Consider the following 19,678-nt stretch of genomic DNA (forward strand, 5'->3'; position numbering starts at 1 on the left):
GTGAAACAGAAAAAAAAAACCCTGCAAGTTGTCCTTTAGATGCTGTTCCAGCTAAGGTGCTAAAAGAGGTTTTTAATGCTGTTGGGGCAGGTCTCCTAACTTTTATTGACTCTGGTGGTCTTAGTTCAGGGTTTGTGCCAGCTGCTTTTAAACCCCTTCTTAAAAAACCTAACCTCGACTCATCAGTTTTATCCAATTTTAGACCTGTGTTGCATCTGCCATTTCGCTCTAAGATTTTAGAAAAGGTTGTTTTTATACATTTTCTGTCATTTTTAGAAGACAATCACATCCTTGAAAAATTCCAATCTGGATTTAAATCACGACACAGCACCGCGTCAGCACTTTTAAAAGTACATAATGACATCACTCTGTCGGTGGATGTAGGGAATCCTGCTGTGCTGGTTCTGTTGGATCTCACAGCAGCCTTAGAGACTGTGGATAACACAGTACTTGTTTCCCCGTTAGAACATCTTGTTGGCTTTCAAGGTATTGCACTTAAGTGGTTTAAATCCTATTTGGCTGAGAGGAGTTTTTCCATTGTGATTGGTGATCTCTCCTCATTAATTGCTCCTCTTTGTTGTGGAGTTGCACAGGGTTCTGTTCTTGGCCCCATTCTCTTTTCATTGAACATGTTGCTGTTGGGGTCAGTTATAGCTCAGCACAACCTGTCCTTTCATTGTTATGCAAATGATCTTCAAATCTGTTTCCCTATGAGGACTAATGCTTTATCGTCATTATTTAATTGTATTCATGATATAAAGAAGTACAGTAGCTGTCCCAAAATTTTCTTGACCTGACTGATGGTAATGAGGGGTGTGGATGGGGATGGGCCACCAACCCCCATGATGTAGCTGGAGAAAGTGCATGTGTTTCTGGGAACACTGTTGCATGTTGCATCTGTGTTTCTGGATGTCATGACCTTGTTTTTTTCTTTCTTTTTCCTTGTATGTGTCTTGGTTTCATTTATTCATTGAGCCTGTTCTTTTCCATACAGTAGAGGTTGTAGATTATTAGTTAATTCAGTTTGTTTCTTCTTTTTTTTCTTCTCAAAAAAAAGAAAAAAAAAAAAGAAAGAAGATTGGATTGGATGGGTCATCCAAGGGCCATTCAATCTCTGTACTCACAAAGTGAGAGCTGTGTTCAGGTGCTCGGCAGTAAGTCGGACTTGTTTCTGGTGGGGGTTGGCATCCTCCAGGGCTGCGTCTTGTCACCAGTCCTGTTTGTGATATTCATGGACAGGATATCGAGGCGTAGTCAGGGGGATGAGGGTTTCTGGGCTCAGGGTCTCATCACTGCTTTTTGCAGATGATGTAGTCCTCTTGTTTTCATTGGCCATGACTTTCAACACTCACTGGATCGGTTTGCAGCCGAGTATGAAGCAGCTGAGATGAAGATCAGGACCTCTAAATCTGAGGCCATGGTTCTCAGCAGGAAACCAATGGATTGCCTACTACAGGTAGGGAATATGGTCTTGCCCCAAGTGAAAGAGTTCAAGTACCTTGGGGTCTTGTTCACGAGTGAGGGGACAATGGAGTGTGAGGCTGGCCGGAGAATCGGCGCAAATGCCTCAGCATCCCACAGACAGAGGTGGTCAATGTGGCATGGGAAAGGGGAGTCTGGGGTCCCCTGCTAGAGCTGTTGCCCCTGCGACCCGATACCAGATAAGCGGTTGAAGATGACTGAGTGATGAGTGGTTTGTTTCTTCTTGTTAGTGTAGCAGGGTGAAGTCCGGATTGAAAGATGTTCCTGCTAGCTTGGCTAATGGGGAATTCCCCTTTGGCTGACCTGGTAGAGTTTTGGTCTTCAGTTCGAGCAATCCGGTGTTTGAATCCCACCGCCGTCCTGGCCACAAAGATAGGTCCTCCCGTCACATTAGTTTCTACATTTCATTATTCAGTTATTTCAGCTTCACAGTTTGGTTTAATTATTCTGGTTACTTTTTTAGTGTTGATAATAATTATTTTTATGTAGTGTGCACCTTTTTGGTTTGTTTCTTTGGTATTTCACGCGTCTGGGTTTTTGGTTTGGTTTAGGTTCTTTTAAGACTTTTTTCATCCATATTTACTTTTGACTGAATGACAAGGTACTTTTGGTGTGTTCACCTTTCATTGCACCATTATTATTACTATTATTATTTTGCCAAATTACAGCGATTTTTTACAAAAAGTAATTTTTTTTCCCTCATATGATATAAAACATCAAACCTTTCGCTGCGCTGATCCACGTATCTAGGGAAATAAAGCAGCCATATTACTACACCCGTCTTAAGCAGCTCCGTCATAGTGCCCTCTCGTGGTCCTGGATGGGCTGTGCACCTTTTATATAGATCCGTGCTTCCATTTATATAGATCCGTGCTTCCAGCATCATCAGCTTTTCTCCATCACTTGACCACAGAGTTAACCGGCCATACATTGGATTTAATTGTCTCTTACCTGCGTAAAAATCACAGTTGACATCAGGTATTGTACTTTATGCCATAACTTCGGAGTTTAAGATGAGTTTGGGAAATCTCTTTGCTCAGGGTTTATTCGGATGCTACCATTCGGCTCGCCGGCTTCCATGATGATTAGCATGCTAATGCTAGCTGTCCAGTTAGCCGGTAATTAGATTGTTATAAACGCGTGTGACAAATTCTGCGCGCAGGATAATGGAAGGAAGAAGGGTGCACAAAATTAGCTCATAATATTTTGTTTCTTTACTTCGGTTTCTGGGTGAAGTAATGAGCATTTTAGGAAAATATTAAAACCACTGTATCTGTTGTCTGCAGTGACCTCATGTAAGCTAATGTTTGAATTCAATTACTGCAATAATATGATGTTAAAAATGCGGACAGCCGCTTTAGTGCTGACCTACAGCCCAAAAGCCATTTTAGTGATGGCATCCTGATGCTGGAAATTGACAAAGAAGTCTTGGTTTTCCAAAAGTCTCTTGTGTTCACATGCTTGCTAGCAGTGTGACAGGCCCTGGACCATCAGGACTCACTGCTGATTCACACATCAAAACCAGTTAGACCATGGGCCGTGTAATCAAGATCCCTTTGGAATTTTGAGACTATGATTTGGGGTGGGTGCAAAAATGTTGGGAAATGAAAGCCTATGATACCCCAAATAACATACCTTTTTCACAAACATTAATTTTGACACCAGAAGGGAGAGCCCACTCTGGGCTCACCTCCCCACCTCACCAGTTGTAGTGACCCCCCCCCCCCCCCAAAAAAAAACAAAAACATTTTTTATTTTTTTTTGCAGTGATAGGGTTTTCAATCAAGATTTCCGGACATAATTGATCCGTAAACTGAAATCCGAATCTGAAAAAAATATATCATGAATGATATTTTTTTGTGAGGCCCCGGGGAAGACCCAGGACACGCTGGAGGGATTACATCTCTCAGCTGGCTTGGGAACGCCTTAGGGTTCCCCCGGAGGAGCTGGGGGAGGTGTGTGTGGATCGGGAGGTCTGGGCGGCTTTGCTTGAGCTGCTGCCCCCGCGACCCGACTCCGGATAAAGCGGAAGAAAATGGATGGATGGATGGGTGGATATTCACGTGGAGTTTGCATGTTCTCCCCGTGTTTGCGTGGGTTTCCTCCGGGTGCTCCGGTTTCCTCCCACATCCAAAGACATGCGGGTTAGGTGGATTGGAATCTTTGAAATTGTCCGTAGGTGTGTGTGTCTGTGTTTGTTTGTCTGTTTGTGGCCCTGCGACAGACTGGCGTCCTGTCCTGGGTGTACCCCGCCTTGCGCCCTATGACTGCTGGGATAGGCTCCAGCCCCCCATGACCCTTAATTTGACTAATCGGTAGAAGATGAATGAATGAATGAATGATATTCACGTTTTGTGAGACCTGCGTTCACGTTTTGTGAGACCTGCCTTCATGTTTCAGGAGATATTTTTTCAGTATTCACGTTTTGCAATTAACGGTTTGTGGATAATTCACAATTTGCAGCTGATTCATGTTTTGGAGGTTAACAGGACATACTCCAAACAGTGTTCTGGAACATTTCAAAACCTTTGCAACACCTGTGTTTCTGAGCATTGTTCCATAGTCTGTCAAAAGGAAGGTATCCGCCCTTTTCAGGTTTCAAATCCCACAAAACCTCAGAGAGGTCGCTGCGCTGCAAGATCTCAGTAACATTGAGAACTGCATTGAGACGCTCTGATCATGCTGCACTTTAACCGCTGCACATGGACAACAGCATTAACATCGCAACATAAAACTATTTTTATGTTTTGCCTAAAACTCTTATGAATATATTCTCTGGGTTTATAGACGTTGTTATTGTGTTTGTTTTATGTAAACATGAGAGAATCACAGGCTGTCTCTCCGTTATTTTCAGTGGGATCTGCTGTGAGCGATGCTCGCTTCCTGATCATGTCGTTCTGGGGGAAAGTGAAGTTTGCTCTTTAACGTCTTGATTATTGTTCTTTACAACACTGTTTGTCCTCTTTGTTCCAGACTAATATATATAATATGTCTGAAATTCGGTTTGTGTTTATTAAATTCCACACAGATTAAACGTAGCAGACATGGATTATTCGTTATAATTGTTTTAGCAAGTTTTCAGGGTATCATGCATGCAGTTTCTTATTAATGTGATGAAAAGCATAAAAAATACATTTTTGTAGTATAATATTCATTTACAATTGTCATCATGTGGATTCTCTATGTTGTTTTGACTGCAGCGACTCTCTGGCGCACAAGGGATTATGGGATACACGAAAACCCTGGATAGCATGCTAAATGGGGCAACATTACTTGGTTTATAGAGCGATCCGCAATGCGTCTAACACCCTCAATGCTTGCAGTATGAAAGGCCCTCTTTCCGAGCAAATGTTTTCTAACATTCCACTTGATTTACTCCCCGGGTGATTAAACATACAATAAAGCGCAAGTGAATGATGATTCTCAGACAGTAGTGTCGGGTCTGAACATGCACTATTGCTTGTGTACAGATGTGTCAACAAAAGGACATACTATGTTGTTACAGACGACAGGGCCTGTAACTTTAAACATTTTGAAATACTAAAGATTTGTATTTGTAATAACAGACACAAACACAAAAGATCCTGCAAAAAAAAAATGTGCATGCTGATTTACTAACTGCAAACTGAGGAGCGTGTCTTTCAAATGTGCAAACTAGTGTGTATTCTCACTTTAACTTGTTTGCCTTCATGACTATGCAGTTTGGGGTTTGTCCACTCGAGGGTACAAAGTTGTAGTTGTTCCACAGGGACATAGTTGAGCTATGTTCATGTAACGCTATTTACACATATTTACACTGGAGTCAGTCGATGTTCTGTGAAAAAACACCCCTGTCACAGGAAAGTGGATTTGAAGATCTTTGCCTAATTGTTTAGTAACAACAACAATAATAATAATAATAATAATTAATATATTTATTCAAGATATCTTTGTTTACCATAGTACAGACAAATAATTTTGAAGGCACATTCATTTTTGAATTGGTAATAAATTACATGTTCATTTCATAGGTAAGTGTTTGTCTTTTTATGGACATATCTGCTAGTGGCTGATGAGTTTTATTTTGCGCTTAACGGTCAATTAACATTTGCAAAATCCTTGTTTACATGCTGCTGTCAACTTCAACTTACCACCCACTGTAATATGTGCGATTATTGTTTGTAAATCATTCGCAAACATTCACCAGCCCAGCACACAAAGATTTGGAGCGCCCATGCTATTAAGCACTCATGATATGGGATCTTAGTCAATTAAACTCTGTTTGTGTAACTGAAGTGGTTGAAGACGTATGTATGTGTAACTGATTTTAAAAAAGAGAGGGTAAAATAACAATTATAATGCAAAAAGAAGGGAGGTGCATGTTTCAGTTTGTACCTCATTATCTTTAACTGTCATAACGTTGCCTTCCTTCCTACAGCTATGTCTGACAAGAGCGAGCTGAAGGCTGAGCTAGAGAGAAAGAAGCAACGTATTGCACAGATTCGAGAGGAAAAGAAGAGAAAAGAGGAGGAGAAGAAAAAGAAGGATGTAGTGAGTAGAATCATGTACATTCTTTTTAGTTCCCATCTGAGCTTCCCGGTTTGACTGTAGCTGCAGGCTTTTCAGTGTGATGGAGATATGGATCCATGCTGAGGTGCCGTGCTCCTTGTTCTGCAGGGGGACTCGAAGCGCGGCATGGAGGCGGACAGTCATGACGATTCTGACCTGGAGAGGAAGAGGAGGGAGGCTGAGGCTCTACTGCAGAGCGTTGGGATCACCCCGGAGACAGCGCACGGTAAACACACCGTACTTCTCTTCTACTTTTCACCTTCACTCGTCCCCTCTTCATTCATGAGTAGTTTCTCAATTGATTTGCAGTCTTCACAAAATCCTCCACTAACTCTGCTCTCTCGCTTGTTTTCTACCTTCACACCAACATGAGCTTTTTATGCACAACACACAGAACCTGCTTGCCATTTATTTTCATTCTCTTTCTCTTCCCTTTGTCTGTCCCTTTTTGTTTTGTCCTCATCACTTCATGCAAACCTGTTCAACTGACACTCTCACATGTGCACCTCCCTCACACCTTCACTCGCTCCCTCGCTCACTCTCTCTAACACACAAACAACAGTTCAGCCCCTGAGGGTAGTAACAGAAGATACATGTCTGTTTCACTACCTAGTCCCCGCCCCCATGTCTCCCTCCAACAAATCAGTGGGCAGCGATGCAGGAAGCCAAGACTCTGTGGATGGAAACATAGGACCCAGGTCTGTGTGGGAGAATGAAGCGATGTTCAGTTCATGTTAAATGCTGTGAAGTCGTACCTGCATGCCAAATGTTTGTCTTAAAGCAGTAATTACACTACTTATGAAATCTGACCTGTCTCCTATTTGTCTTGTCACTTTTCTGGCACCCTTCTCAAATAACACTCGCTCTTCTCCCTGTCTCTGTCCCTTTCTTTTTGTACATCTAAATTTTTTCATCTTTGTCTACGTTTGGTTACATTTTTCCATTCCTTTTTTTTATATCCCTCTTGCCTGTCTTTCTCCATCCTGTCTAACTAACATGTGGTGGTTTGGCTGTTTAAGGACATTGCATTGGGATTCTGACCCCTCAACTCTGCAACTTCACTCCGACTCTGAGCTGATGGGGTACTGCTCCTCTTCTCTCCTCTTCCTAATTTTGTCACTGGAAAATTATTTGTGTTGTAGTTGTTGTGGCTTCATTCTGTACGTGTGTGAATGTGTTGGTAATATGGGTGTACGACATTTATATCTCAAGATGATGTGGCTGTACTGCAAAACTACATGTATGTCCTTTGTGTGCATGTGTGTGTGTGTAGGCGAGGAGCAGTGAGGCTTTGCATGTCCAAACTGACACAGGTGGACTTTGTCCCAAAGGAGATGGTGTCTTACTCCAAGGAAACGCAGACGCCCTCTGTGGCACTGACAAACACCGATCAAAAAGCAGGTAAACCAACATCGATACAGCCTCTCTGCTCACCTGAGATTTCACTTTGAATTAGATTTGAATCCAACTCAAATCTGTGTTTCAGAAGAGGATGAGGATGAGGAGATAACTGTCCCACCACCAGCAGAGGACACCCAGGAGGAAAAAGATGAACAGGATGGACTGGAGGAAGAGGGTAAAGATTTAACTTTTTGATATATTATATTATTTTGTGACTTTATTTTCACAGTTAGAGTAATTTGAATTAATGAAAATACTGTTTTTTTATTTATTTATTTATTTTTTACTTTTTGGCCACTTTGTACTCCCTTGTTTTTGTTTTTTTTTACCCAAGAAGGTTTTGTTGTTTCCCCAGTCTTTATTTATTTTGGTTTCTTATCAACACAACTCAGCTCAAAATACTAATTAGTTGTTTACTGTGGAGAATTACTGGAAAGTTTTAAAACTTTGATAACCTGTGCGAAGGTGAAAACCATGAAATGCTGTTATGAAGCTGAAATGAAACTAATTACACCCCCTGCAGCATTAACGCATGTGGGGTATTGTTTTTGGCCCTGAGTTTTGATCTGTATAGGACTAAACATTGTTGAATTATTGAGGATCAATCAGGGACCCAATGGCTTCATTCTGAGAAAAATCTGTAAAAGTCAAGGTCACAGTAAGAGCCCAATGATATTTTGAAAGGCTATTTTGAGGAGTTGGTTAAAGATAGAATTATGGTTGCTGCTAAACACCAGTATGAACTAAATTAACATTTTCATTGGTCATGTGGCCTTTGAATGTGTGTCAAGGTCAGATGCAAGGTCGTAACTGTTTAACTCAAACATTTTGGAGCCAGTGTGGTTTAAAATTGGTGGAAGGGTGTGTGTTAGTCAAGGATAAAATGGTTCAGTTTTGGACAGAACTGATGTCAAGGCCACTAAGAAACATATTATGTCACTGATTCACAACAAAAGAATTTGCATGAATCTGTGTCATGTAAGGCACAAATGTTCAGGTGTTGCACTCCGAGTGCCCATTCTTGTTGATTAATGGTATGAGAGAAAAGTAATAACCAATTTATTCATGTTTATCAAGTAAAAATGTAACACTGACAGGGTCTGGTGTTTCTTGGTCTGTCAGACAAGTTATTATAATAATAATCAATTTTTCCCCACTGCATTTTTTTTGGGGGGGGGGGGGGGGGGGTTTATTCCACATACTAATCAATTAATTGCCAGAATAATCAACAGTTTATCATTAGGTAGAGTTATGTTTGTTACCGGTGACAAGTGACACTTCAATTTCCCCAAGATTTGGACGATTCAATTGGATATCCAAATTTGTCAGTTACAGTGCAAACTGTCATTAAAAGGTTTATCATGGTATTAAAACCGGTTCAGATGAAGCAAGTGCAGGTAAGGAAAACTTTTTTTTTTTTTTACACGACTTCTTCCACTGTCCTTGTGTAGACACACCAAAGGAGCTGACTGAAGAGGAGAAGCTCCAGGTCCTCCACTCAGAGGAGTTCTTGTCCTTTTTTGAGCGTGGAAGCAGGATTGTGGAGAGAGCACTTGCCGAGCAGGTTGACATCTGCTTTGACTATAGCGGGAGAGATCTTGAGGACAGGAGGGGTGAGGCAATAAAAAAGACATTTGGCATAAATGATGAGATAGAAATGAAGATAGACAGAACCGTGTGCATGTGTGTATTCCTCTCAGTGACATGCAAGCAGGCACAAAGCTGGTTCTGAACCGGCGGTTTTTAGAGGAGCGCTGGACTAAAAACAGAGTGGTCACCTGTCTCGATTGGTCCCCTCAGGTACGATGTGCTTGTTATTGATTAACAGGAAATTCATCACCCTGATTTTGTGAGATACTCGAGTAGCATTGCCTGTTAAGTTAAGATTTGGATTAATACATGAGATGACTTTTGAATAGATTGTGGACCTATCGTTGCTTTTGAACCCTTGTTTTTTCATCTGTATTCATGAACGCTATGTTCCCCTCAGTATCCAGAGCTGCTGTGGCTTCATATAACAACAACGAGGATGCTCCCCATGAGCCTGATGGTGTGGCGCTGGTTTGGAACATGAAGTACAAGAAGGAACACCTGAAGTACATCTTCCACTGTCAGGTAGGAGAAAGGTTATTTTAATGACTTTGCTGTATAAAACAGAGAGAAGTAAGTTCTATATAAGCCCTGAGGTCCATTGGTGCCAGTACGTAGGGGAAGCCGGGGCACAGTGGATCAAAAATGTTGTTTTGTGGCAGCATAAACACATAATGCATAGGTTTAGGTCATTCTGTTGTGGATTTATACAGCAAGTTATCGTTTATAAGGCTGTGTTTTTTAGTTCTCCCCAAGTGTAATTTACTGGTCTTTAAAATCGATTTAAAATTTTTGATTCACTGTGCCCCGGACACTAATTCATGGGGCACAGTGAATCAACTTAGAATATAATGAAAAAACACATGATTATAAAGATTTCTTCAAAATTATTAAATATATGCTGATGCATATACAAACTAGAATCCAGCAACCAGCTATGTAAGGTGTGAGTGTCTTATCTAGTGATATAAGACCTTTAGAAACTATTATAATACAACTGTCATAATTTCTGTTCAAACGTGAAAACAGTTGTTTATATACACAATTATAGAAATAATTCATGGAAAATAAATGTTAACTTCAACAAGTAATATTTGTCACCACACTCGATACTGGGCTTAGTAAATCACTTTCTAGAAAACGGATTCACTGTGCCCGATTCACTGTGCCCCGGGTGCATGTGACACACATGAGTCATGTTATCAAATAGCTGATAGTCTGGAGAAGACATAACACATGCTTATCAGTTGGACAGCGTAGTCTTTCTAACTAATAATTTTTTTGTGCCACCTTCCTCTTTGTGAGAATAATACAAAGACCTGACATCCACAAAATTACTTTTGACAGAAAAAAAACTGACTTCATTTGCCACTTAGTTTTACCCTTAATGTATCCAAAAACAAAACACTAATTTATAAGGGGGATGTCTTTATGCATAAAAATATGGCATGACTGCTGCAAATATATATGTAGTTTTGCAGATATAGCTACTAATTCACTGTCCCCGTGATTCACTGTGCCCCGGTTTCCCCTATCCCAGGATTCTGTAGCATGAAGTGGATGAGCATTTACGACTCACCTTGAATATCATGACTGCCCACCACAGGTTACTCTCCAGCTGGACTGGGACTAATGGTATTAGTGGACTGGGACAATGCATTTTAAGTGTCTTGTCCAAGGACACAAAACAGGTTACCTGATGCACACACTTGGAATCAAAACCTGGTCTACAGTATATATTGGTAGTCCAGCTACTGTCCCACAGAGCCATCAGCTCTGCTTATGATGAAAAGAACTGCTTTTAAAGTTTCTTTCTCTTCTTCCAGTCGGAGGTGATGTCAGCTGGTTTTGCCAAGTTTCATCCCAACCTGGTGGTCGGTGGGACGTACTCTGGACAATCGTCCTGTGGGACAAAGGAGCAATAAGCGCACCCCTGTGCAGAGGACGCCTCTGTCTGCAGCTGCACACACAGTAATGCCCCAGAGCTCACACTCACTTTGCTTTTTTAACAAAATGTTGACTGTACGGTATGTCCTCGCAGACTTTTCCAGGTTTGTGTGGATTCTCTGAGAAATCAGTTCATTGCACTGTCTTGTGTCCAGCACCCAGTCTACTGTGTGAACGTGGTAGGAACCCAGAATGCTAACAACCTGATTAGCATTTCCACTGATGGAAAGATGTGCTCATGGAGCCTGGACATGGCTGTCTCAGCCACAGGTACAGTGCACTGTCATGGCATGCTGTCATTAGTGCCAATGTATCTTGTCTTGGTGGAATTCTTCCCTCTAGATTAAAGGTTACTTTGGATGTTCTTTGCCCTCAGAATATTAATCCATTTTTTTCTCAAACATTTTCCTTTAGCTCTGCTTCACAGAAATGTAATGATTGATTCACCGTTCGTGGTGCGTGTGTGAAAGCAGTCATCCATCATCATGTTGCTGCTTGTGTTTAAATGCAGGACAGTCTGGAGCTGGTGTTCAACAAGCAAAGCCGTGGCTGTCACTTCCATGGCTTTTCCTTTGGGTGATGTAAACAACTTTGTGGTGGGAAGGAGGATGGCTCCATCTACACTGCCTGTCGTCATGGAGGTGCACCATTTTATTTTATTGGACCTTTTAACTCAAGAGCTATGTATTTTGCAGGACAGATGTATTTGGGTTCTAAGAAGAGACTAGATGTGTAAAAAGTCTTTCTGCTCACAGAGCAAAAGCAGAAAATACACGACCAAACATTTCAGACAAGAAAGTATCTACCATTTAGTACACAGTAAAATACTTAATACATCATGAAGGTTAGACTTTCTGCAGCTTCTCAGAAATGGTGCAGAAGTCATCGAAGTTCTACAAGCAAATATGTTCATGTACAGTAAAGCTGGCATCACTGAGGTGTTGAGGGCCACCACGGCCCGGTGACCGGCCTAAGCTGTCACAGCGCTGTAGGACCTGTTGATTTCTCTCACCTCTTCATCTCATCCTCTTTTGACTGGACCGTCAAACTGTGGAGCACTAAGGTCAGACACAGCCTCACACAAGCACTCCCGTCAGAAATGCTCCTGTCCCTCAGCATGAACATTCTGCTGTCTGTCTTTGTGCAGAGTACCCGTCCGTTGTACTCCTTTGAAGATAGTTGTGATTACGTTTGCGACACCATGTGGTCTCCAACACACCCTGCTCTGTTTGCTTGTGTGGACCTAGCTGGACGCCTGGACCTGTGGAACCTCAACAGTGACACTGAAGTACACAAACACACACATTCACCAAAAGCAAAGAAACTTGATTTCACAGTAAATCCAAACAGTAGAGCTCATGAGCAAAAATTCCCTAATCTAACTTTCCAAGGCAAGCCTGTGGAGCGGCATGATTTTTTTTAAGTGATTTTTGGATATGCTTTTAACATGACAGTTTCACTTTCACAGATGGAGCTGGATTATGGCACAGTTCTTTCCTGAGATAGAAACCAAATGATCCGCACATCCACAGCGCTCCAATACAAAAAGGACTTTAACAAAACATAAAAGTAACATTTCGGGCGACCATCTGACGAAGGGCTGGTCGCCCGAAACGTTACTTTCATGTATTGTTAAATAACGTCCTTTTTGTATTGGAGCGCTGTGGCTGTGCAGATCATTTGGTTTCTATCTTTAGTATATTTTTTTGGTCCTGCACGCCTTTTTATGTGTTTTGGATGTGCGTGTCTCCATTGCAATAGCTCTTTCCAGAAACACCATCAGTCTTTGTACAAGTGTTTGCCATCTACTAAGGCCGGGTTCACACGGCAGGATAATTAGCCCGATATCGGACCCGATCTTCCCCTTCCGACAATCTTAAGGATGTCCCGACAATCGTGATGACGCTAAAGATAATCTTATCAGATATTTCTGTTGTGTGTGGTGTGTTAAGAGCGCTCTGATCTGCTCGGAAGGACGTCAGGAGCTCTCCGATCGCAAATCGGGGATATTCAACATATTGGATTTTTTTGGCCCGATACTGCAGCGTGTGTTGTGTCCTCGACCAAAACGAGCACGCAGCCTGCTGAATGTGACATGCAGCCAATCAGAAAGCGAGGTGACGGACGTACGGAGCGGAAAATAAAATCAAAACAGCTGTTCTGACTTACCAGAAAGACTGGTGGTTGCACCGTTTCCACTCTTTTTGTATTGTTTTTTTCCCTCTGTTTTAAATAGTCCACAAAGTATCTCCATTTGTTTACTCTGAAGTCACGTTTAATCTCGAGAGATTTTGAGAGATTTCCTGTCTGACCTGAGAATGTTGGTGTGAAATCTGTTCCTGTGTGGTGGTGTTGTCCTTACCATGTGGCTGAACACCACACACTGTACGACCAAACCTGTTAGAGCTATGATTTTGATCATTTTAAAATCCTGTCGTGTGAACCAGGCATAAGAGGTGCAGTGTTAGGATTCTTTTAAAATCAGGACATTGCAAAGAAACGAACCTCGGCAGCAGTCATTGCCAAACCTAAGGATTCTGGGGTCCACTTTGAAGTCTAAAAATCTTCAGGGGCCCTCCCAAATGTTAAATCACAATTTTGATTGACACATGCAACTAAGATGAAGCATTTCCAGATATGTGTTAACTGGGTTAGCTAAATGAAAAAATAATACATACAGTAATTTAAATTCCATGGCTTTGTTTTACTTATTACATAAAAAAAATCATGTTTATGGAATTTTAAGCTTTGATACAAAATTGTAAATCAAGTTATTTCTTTTTAATTACCTCTCATCACCTGTCTGCAGTACCTGTATAGCTCACCAGGGGGATCATGGCCACTTTGGTCTGAGGCACGCAGCCAAGACTACTTCCTTTTAACACAGATTACAAATAACTAGGCTGACAACTACACACACACACACACGCATGCACGCACACACAAATAAAAAGCTAAAGTAAAGAAACTGAGGCCCTTGAATCACCTACTGTCTCATTACAGTGTATCTGGAAGATATTCACAGTGCTTCACTTTTTCCACATTTGTTATGTTCCAGTCTTATTCCAAAATGGATGAAATTCTTTTTTTTGTTTTCTCCTCAGACATCTACACACAATACCCCATAATGACAATTTGAAAAAAAAGCTTCTTTTTTTCTTGAGATTTTTGCAAATTTATTAAAAATAAAATTAAGAAATCACGTGTACGTAAGTATTCACGGCCTTTGCTATGTAGCTCAAAACTGAGCTCAGGTGCATCCTGTTTCCACTGATCATCCTTGAGATGTTTCTACAGCTTAATTGAAGTCCACCTGGGGTAAATTCAGTTGATTGGATATGATTTGCAAAGACACACACCTGTCTCCATATAAGGTCGCACAGTTGAAAGCACATGTCAGAGCACAAACCAAGCATGAAGTCAAATGAATTGTCTGTAGACTTTAGAGACAGGATTGTGTTGATGCACAAATACTGTTTTGAAGGTCCCAGTGAGCATAGTGGCGCCAACATTCCTCTGTGGAGAGAGGAAAACCTTCCAGAAGGACAACCATCTCTGCAGCAATCCACCAATCAGCCCTGTATGGTACAGTGGTCAGACAGAAGCCACTCTTTAGTACAACCCCTGGCAAAAATTATGGAATCACCGGCCTCGGAGGATGTTCATTCAGTTGTTTAATTTTATAGAAAAAAAGCAGATCACAGACATGACACAAAATTAAAGTCATTTCAAATGGCAATTTCTGGCTTTAAGAAACACTATAAGAAATCAAGAAAAAAAATTGTGGCAGTCAGTAACGGTTACTTTTTAGACCAGCAGAGGGAAAAAAATATGGACTCACTCAATTCTGAGGAATAAATTATGGAATCACCCTGTAAATTTTCATCCCCAAAACTAACACCTGCATCAAATCAGATCTGCTCGTTAGTCTGCAATCTAAAAAAGGAGTGATCACACCTTGGAGAGCTGTTGCACCAAGTGGACTGACATGAATCATGGCTCCAACACGAGAAATGTCAATTGAAACAAATGAGAGGATTATCAAACTCTTAAAAGAGGGTAAATCATCACGCAATGTTGCAAAAGATGTTGGTTGTTCACAGTCAGCTGTGTCTAAACTCTGGACCAAATACAAACAACATGGGAAGGTTGTTAAAGGCAAACATACTGGTAGACCAAGGAAGACATCAAAGCGTCAAGACAGAAAACTTAAAGCAATATGTCCCCAAAATCGAAAATGCACAACAAAACAAATGAGGAACGAATGGGAGGAAACTGGAGTCAACGTCTGTGACCGAACTGTGAAAAGCTAAACGAAAGCCATCATTAACACCTAAACAGAAAAAAAACAAGGTTACAATGGGCTAAGGAAAAGCAATCGTGGGCTGTGGATGACTGGATGAAAGTCATATTCAGTGATGAATCTCGAATCTGCATTGAGCAAAGTGATGATGCTGGAACTTTTGTTTGGTGCCGTTCCAATGAGATTTATAAAGATGACTGCCTGAAGAGAACATGTAAATTTCCACAGTCATTGATGATATGGGGCTGCATGTCAGGTAAAGGCACTGGGGAGATGGCTGTCATTAAATCATCAATAAATGCACAAGTTTACGTTGATATTTTGGACACTTTTCTTATCCCATCAATTGAAAGGATGTTTGGGGATGATGAAATCATTTTTCAAGATGATAATGCATCTTGCCATAGAGCAAAAACTGTGAAAACGTTCCTTGCAAAAAGACACATAGGGTCAATGTCATGGCCTGCAAATAGTCCGGATCTTAATCCAATTGAAGATCTTTGGTGGAAGTTGAAGAAAATGGTCCATAACAAGGCTCCAACCTGCAAAGCTGATCTGGCAACAGCAATCAGAGAAAGGTGGAGCCAGATTGATGAAGAGTACTGTTTGTCACTCATTAAGTCCATGCCTGAGAGACTGCAAGCTGTTATAAAAGCCAGAGGGTGGTGCAACAAAATACTAGTGATGTGTTTGGAGCGTTCTTTTGTTTTCATGATTCCATAATTTTTTTCCTCAGAATTGAGTGATTCCATATTTTTTTCCCTCTGCTTGGTCTAAAAAAGTAACCGTTACTGACTGCCACAATTTTTTTTCTTGATTTCTTATAGTGTTTCTTAAAGCCAGAAAATTGCCATTTGAAATGACTTTAGTTTTGTGTCATGTCTGTGATCTGCTTTTTTTCTACAAAATTAAACAACTGTTAATGAACATCCTCCGAGGCCGGTGATTCCATAATTTTTTGCCAGGGGTTGTAAAAGGCACATGGCAGCCCAGCTTGAGTTTTCCAAAAGGCACCTGAAGGACTCTCAGACCATGAGAAACAAAATTCTCTGGTCTGATGAGACAAGATTGAACTCTTTGGCGTGAATGCCAGGCGTCGTGTTTGGACATAACCAGGCACCATCCCTACAGTGAAGCATGGTCGGTGGCAGCATCATGCTGTGGGGATGTTTTTCAGCAGCAGGAACTGGGAGACTAGTTAGGATTGAGGGAAAGATGAATGCAGCGATGTACAGAGACCTGCTGGATGAAAACTTGCTCAAGAGCGCTCTTGACCTCAGACTACAGTGACGGTTCAACTTTCAGCAATACAGTGACCCTAAGCACACAGCCAAGATGTCAAAGTAGTGGCTTCAGGACAACTTCTGCGAATGGTCCTGGAGTGACCCAGCCAGAGCCCAGACCTGAATCTGTTTTGAACATCTCTGGAGAGATCTGAAAATGGCTGTGCACTGATGCTACCCATCCATCCTGATGGAACTTGAGAGGGTGCCACAAACAGGAATGTGCAAAACTGCACGATTGGTGCACCAAGCTTGTGGTATCATATTCAACAAATCTTGAGGCTGTAATTGCGGCTAAGGTGCATCAACAAAGTATTGAACAAAGGGTACAAATACTTATGTACATGCAATTTCTTATGTTTATTTTAATAAATTTGCAAAAGTTTCCAAATAACTTTTCATGTTATCATTATGGGTGTTGTGAGTAGAATGTAAGGGGAAAAATTTATTCAATTTTGGAATAACACTAACATAAAATGTGGAAAAAGTGAAGCGGTGTGAATACTTTCCAGATGCATTGCAAGTCTGTACTTTGTAAATACCATGTCATTGTGTTCACAAGAGAATTGCATCAATATGCAAATGTTTGCACAGAAATTCTCCACATCAAATTACACTTCAGACCTCATCATGGGATTTCACAGGTGGCTTCTTACCTCAAAGTTGTAAACAAAAACCCTAAGTACATTTGGTTTTTGTGACATATACTTCCACATTCCTGATCCAGACTCCTTTGTGCCTCTTCTAAATGGATTTCTTACAGTATCATAGAACTAAAAGTATGTCATCCACAGGATCTCTCCTGCAGATGACTTTGTTATTAATGAATTTATGAAATGGTGAAGGAATTTTTACAGAAATACTGATATGCTTATGTTGGAAAATTGCCAGTGCTTTTATTTGAAAGTGACTTGTCCCTTCTTCATACACAACACTGTAGTGACAGTGACATTGAGGCACAAAGCAGCTTTATAGCAGAATCCCAACACCCCTGAGCAAACAGGAGTCTGCTTGATTGTAAAATATTTGGTGTGTTTTAGGTCCCCACTGCCAGTGTGTGTGTGGAGGGGATGCCAGCACTGAACCGTGTGAGGTGGGCTCACTCTGGAAGAGAGATTGCCATTGGGGACTCTGAAGGGCAGGTGCAGGTCTATGATGTTGGGGAGGTAGACATCCTGTTGGTTCTCCTTCAGTAATGACCTTTAAGAAAATTTTCAGTTCCATTTTGTGAATCAGATTGAGATATCCAGGTGACTCTAATTGCCTCTTTTCATACTGCAGCAAATCTGTGTGCCCCGCGCTGATGAGTGGACACGCTTTGTCAGAACACTAGCAGAGATCAACGAGAACAGAGATGAAGCAGAAGAACTGGCCAACGGTGTGATGTTTAAACATACGGAGACTTTCTCCACCCCCTGTATTTAAGTGTGTGGGGTTTGACCTCTCCAGCTCAGGTGTCACGACGACACGTTACTCAGCATTCTAAACTGCTGTGTCCCTTTGAACGTCTGGAGTCTGTCGCTCTGCAAAGTTTACCTTAAAAAAAAAAAAAAAAAAACACAGCCTTCTTGCTTCTTGGCAGTAAGTTCTGTGAGAGCAGCGGAACTCCAAAATCTTCTGTTCATAAAACTGTGCACAGTCCATGTACAGAAATTCATCGGTTTGTCATTTCAAGACTGTTACTGTAAGCATTCACAATCTTTTAAGTCAGAACAAGTGGATCATCTGTCTATAACAAATTTATTGCAAACATTTAGCCACACTGGTGCTTGGACATCAACATAATGATTGCCTCAGATTACAGTAATTTCAGGAACCTGTTTCTCATACAGTCTCTTCATGAATAACAATTACATCATAACTAAAATGCTCTTTATCATGTTGGGATGTCTCAAGAGAACAGCAGCACTGATCCCTTGATCAGTGTCTGGCACTGTATAATGTATGGGCATTGCCAGCACATCAGCAGTCAACGAATCTCATCAACACCTGCCTGGAGAGTCGATATCCGTCTATATGTGAAATATAAGGGGGACAGCAAGTTCTTCTTCACTAAGACAACAGTTACATCATAACCCAATATGCATCACTCTAACACCTGTTCATCAGAATAATCCAGAAATACATTGCATCCAGAAAATATTCACAGTGCTCCACATTTTGTGTTACAGCCTTATTCAAAAATGGAGTAAATACATTTTTCCCCTCAAAATTCTACTCACAAACCCCGTAATGACAACATTAAAGTTTTTTTTTAATTACTGTTTTTGCAAATTTCTTAAAAATAAGAACTATCCAGACTTCTTCTTCCATGTCCAGATGAAGGAGGTCACTGTGCTCATTGGGAGCTTCAAAGCAGTAGAAATGTTTCGGTACCCTTCCCAGATTTGTGCCTAAACACATCCTGTCTTGGAAGTCTACAGACAATTCCTTTGACTTCATGCTTGTTTTGCTCTGACATGCACTGTAACTGTGGGTCGTTATATCTGAAAAATATATACACAATTTTTTTTTCCACAGTTGCCATTATGGGGTATTGTGTGCAGAATTTTGAGGGGAAAAATACATTTCATACATTTTGAATAAGGCTGCAACATAACGTGGAAAAAGTGAAGTGCTTGAATACTTTCGAGGTGCACTATACGTATACCCAATTAAAGCACAGTGCATGACACTGCCAGAGGAGCAGTTCTCCATCTGGCTTCTGCTTCCCTTTTCCACCAAGACCTTACAACATTTACAGTAGTGTTCAGAATAATAGTCGTGCTATGTGACTAAAAAGATAATCCAGGTGTTGAGTATATTTCTTATTGTTACATGGGAAACAAGGTACCAGTAGATCAGTAGATTCTCACAAATCCAACAAGACCAAGCATTCATGATATGCACACTCTTAAGGCTATGAAATTGGGCTATTAGTAAAAAAAAAAGTAGAAAAGGGGGTGTTCACAATAATAGTAGCATCTGCTGTTGATGCTCAAAACTATTATGTTCAAACTGCTTTTTTAGCAATCCTGTGAATCACTAAACTAGTATTTAGTTGTATAACCACAGTTTTTCATGATTTCTTCACATCTGTGAGGCATTAATTTTGTTTGTTTGGAACCAAGATTTTGCTCGTTTA

The 19,678-nt window shown here is 41.0% G+C and overlaps 1 pseudogene; it reads left to right on the forward strand.

Moving 5' to 3' along the window:
- The first annotated feature begins 2,343 nt into the window (after positions 1-2,343).
- Positions 2,344-18,008, forward strand: LOC117522260 (annotated as a pseudogene).
- Positions 18,009-19,678: the final 1,670 nt, after the last annotated feature.

Source organism: Thalassophryne amazonica, chromosome 12 (genome assembly GCF_902500255.1).
Source record: "Thalassophryne amazonica chromosome 12, fThaAma1.1, whole genome shotgun sequence".
Lineage (NCBI taxonomy): Eukaryota > Metazoa > Chordata > Actinopteri > Batrachoidiformes > Batrachoididae > Thalassophryne > Thalassophryne amazonica.